Below are 3,922 nucleotides of genomic sequence, written 5' to 3'. Positions count from 1 at the left end.
CACGTCCTGTTTAATGATTCAGCAGAATGCACTTCTGTTTGGAATGAATTAAAAATGCTGAGCCCGGCGCAGTCCTTCACGCCTATAATCCCAGCACTTTGGGAGGCTGAAGTGGGAGATGTCTTGAAGCCAAGAGTTCAAAAGCCTGGGCTGCAAAGCAAGACTCCATCTCTAAATAGTAATAATAATAATAATAATAAATTAGGCCGGGTGTGTTGGCTCATACCTGTAATCTGAGCACTTTGGGAGGCCGAGGCGTGCAGATCATGTGAGGTCACTAGTGCAAGACCAGCCTGGCCAACATGGTGAAATCCCATCTCTACTAAAAATACAATAGCTGGGTGTGGTGGTACATGCCTGTAGACCCAGCTAATCGGGAGGTTGGGGCAGAAGAACTGCTCGAACCTAGGAGGGGGAGGTTGCAGTGAGCTAAGATCACGCCATTTTACTCCAGCCTGGGCAACAGAACAAAACTCTTTCTCAAAATAAAATAAAAAATAATAAAATAAAATAAATTAGCTGGCCACAGTGGTATATTCCTGTAGTTCCAGCTACTCGGGAGGGTGAGGCAGGGGGATGACTTGAGCCCAGGAGTTCAAGGCTACAGTGAGCCATCATTGCGCCACTGTACTCCAGCCTGGGCAGGAGAGCAAGACCCTGTCTCAAAAAACAAACGAAAAGGAAAAAAGAATAATCATACCTGACGTTAAATATGTGATTAATCTAAATTCTATAAGTTTTTAGGCTTCTCTCTCCCTAATTTGCAATTTTATTGGCGATATATAGTTTCCAAGGGCTAGACACATTGGCTTATATTCCACATCTGGCTATACATTTGTGCCTATTGATGTTGCATTATTGAAACGAAAACCTGGTCATCACTAGGAGTCTGGGACAATGTTTTACGCCTGCCAGATCGGTTTCTGACTGGAGAAGCCCAGCTACAAAGTCCCCATGTCCCTCAGGATGAAATCTTAATCCACGCATCATCATGCATGGGACGGGGTACACAACTGTATGGAGCCCAGCCCAGTGCCATGTTCCCTCCACAGCAAGGCTCTCACCTCACCCCTCCCACCCTCCCCCACAGCCCTTGCCCCGGCTGTTTCCTCTCCCTGCAGCCTTCCTCACTATCCACCCCAAGCCCCCCAGCTCAGAAGACGTTCTTCTGATGCAGCCTTGCCCAGGCACCCATTCTCGCAGTGGAACCCCTGCACCCCCCACCCCTGTCCGGGTCCTGCTCCACCCAGCATGGCTCCCTGAGGGCCGCTTCCAGCACTTTCCAGCGGCTTCTGAGTGCAGGCTTATTCTGTGCTTGCTGAGTGAATAAACAGCAGCGATCAAAGGCCCACTAGTGTCTCTGAGGGGCCTGAGTTCCTTGCAAGCAGGAAAACAAAAGATGCCTCCACCCCAGGGTTTCAGGTTCCTGGATTCCCCTTCAGCTTTCACTTTTGGTTGGGCTGGGAAGTCAGTCGGGCTGGGAAAGCACCAGCCCTGCAGTGGGCACGAGCAGGGCAAAAGGGCGTCTTCTCAGGGGAGCCAGGTATGCCCCTTGGTCTGTCACCCATGCATTGTTTGCCCCTGTGCCCTGAGCCTCTGCTCCCCGCCCCTGATCCACATACCCCTGCCCCTGGTGCCCTTCACTCTGACCAGGCCCAGTGAGCTCCTTCTATAATTTTGCTAAAGAGCAGGTTGGTGCTTTCAGAAAAACCTGTTATGCTTTTACTTTAATGTCCAGTTCACAGAAAAACTGGATGATACTATTTTAGGTAATATGTTTACACACAGAATTTTCTTTACAATTAACGTTTTAAAACTTGCTTAAACCTTCAAAACAATGTACATTTTTTAACTTTTTAATGTAGGTAAAAATGTACATTCTTATGCCTCCTTATAATCCTTTTACCAAAGGTATATTTTACTTTTCTTATATACCTTGCACATAAACTGTTTTTTTTTTTTTCAATAGTTTTATATTCAGGAGGCCTAGTTACTTTTAAATTATACAACATTTTTGGCATAGATTCTTTTTTCATAACATTTTTCTTTTTCATGACTTTCGCAGACAATTCTTCAACATGCCTCAGCTTTCTGAGTTATTACAAATATTTCTTTCTTTGAACAACCAGTTAATTTATTTCAGGGCAAGAATTTACCATGCAATCCTCTTTTTATATAAATTCCGCCCCCTCTTTTTTTTTCCTTTTTTTCTCTCCTTAGGATACTTCTGAACTGGTGAGGGGTGCTCACAACGAGGCTTCCTCTAAAAGTTATTTGTTTTTACTTTGTTGTTGTTGTTGTTGTTGTTGTTGTTGTTATTGTTGTTGTTAGCAAAGCCGTTGCTGCTACAGATTGAATGCATTTGGGCCCTCCGCAGGTTACTGGGTTAAGGATTTTTATAGGAAGGCCTCAGTGCTTTTGGGATACACCCTCATTTACACTGACAACAAAGTGGTATTGGAGTGTTATAGGTTATGGAGAATACCTTCAATTATCAATTATAAGTTTTAAATTTACCTTGGCTTTTAAAGGAATGGGGTACACTTTTTTTCTTAACTACTTATATATCTCTCTCTTTCTTTCTCTCTTTGACTTTGTCTCTCTCTGACTTTCCTTTTACCTCTGTCTCTTCCTCTCTCTCTCTGCCTCTTTCTCTCTCTCTCTCCCTGACTCCCTCTTTGTCTGTCTCTTCCTCTCTCTCTCTCTGCCTCTCCTCTCTGTCTCTTTCCTTTCTCTCTCTCTGCCAGTCTTTCCTTACCTCTGCCAGCCTCTTATGCTGCTGTTCTCTCAACCACTGTGTGTTGGGGACGGGGGGGTCTAAAACCGGCTGTAACCAAGTGTCTATGTACAGGAACTGGTCTGGGTTCCCTGGCTTACATGTTACCTTGTGCCATACCTTTGAAACAAGGGACCTGTCCAGGCTTCTTTCTAATGGCCAGCCTACCTCTAATGCTGGCCAGTCTATCTTACACAAAGTTTTAAGTTTTCCTGGTGTCATAGTACTCTATAGTCTCCCTTAAATTCTTTTTTGAAATTTTTCAACATAGTTCCTAGTAGGGTGGGCTTATTTGTGCCTGACCTATGCTTCTTCAAGACAAAACACCACGCTCACACCACATGCACACCACAAAACAAAGAATGGGTTAAAAGGGCACACACACACTTTTGCAGTTTTCACCAAACCAAAATCAGAGTATCCAGAAATCCCAGCTGGGCCAAAACCAAAACCAAAGTATCAAGCAATCCAAGTCAAGTCAAAAACAGAGACCAAAGTGCTGGTACAGGCACACCGTGGGTGATCAGGCCACACTTCCACTCAAATGGAGTAGGCAACTTCTTAAGACCAGTCCTGTCAAGCAATTTAAACCAAGTCAAAACCAAAACCAAAGTGCCGATAAAGGCACACTGTAGGTAATCAGGCCATGCTTCCACTCAGATGGAGTGGGCAAGTTTCCAAGACTAGTCTTACCAAGTTTTAGATGTCCAGACTCCAAGTGCCTGTTCCTTCCCGGTGTTCAGCCACTGTGTTGATCCTCCACGGGGGCCTGCCACACACTGCTCTGGCGAGGTGTCCTACCGGGGCAAATGCCTACCCAGGAGCGCTCTCAGGATCTGCATCGCCCAGGCTGGTGGGAATCTCCTGCAGGGATGTTCCACAGGGCAGGCTTAAGCTGCCTAAGGAGCTGCCTCAACCATCCGCCAATCACCTCGCTTCCCGGTCAGGGAACCAAGAAATGTAGCAGGACGAACCGCAGACAAAACTCTTCAGACACCAAGTTAAAGAAGGAAGGGGTTTATTCGGCGGGGGGCATCGACAAGACTGCTGTCTCAAGAGCCGAACTCCCCATGTGAGCAATTCCTGTCCCTTTTAAGGGCTCACAACTCTAAGGGGGTGCATGTGAGAGGGTCGGGATCGATTGAG

Source organism: Rhinopithecus roxellana, chromosome 15 (genome assembly GCF_007565055.1).
Source record: "Rhinopithecus roxellana isolate Shanxi Qingling chromosome 15, ASM756505v1, whole genome shotgun sequence".
Lineage (NCBI taxonomy): Eukaryota > Metazoa > Chordata > Mammalia > Primates > Cercopithecidae > Rhinopithecus > Rhinopithecus roxellana.
Note: the sequence above shows the minus strand (reverse complement) of the source record.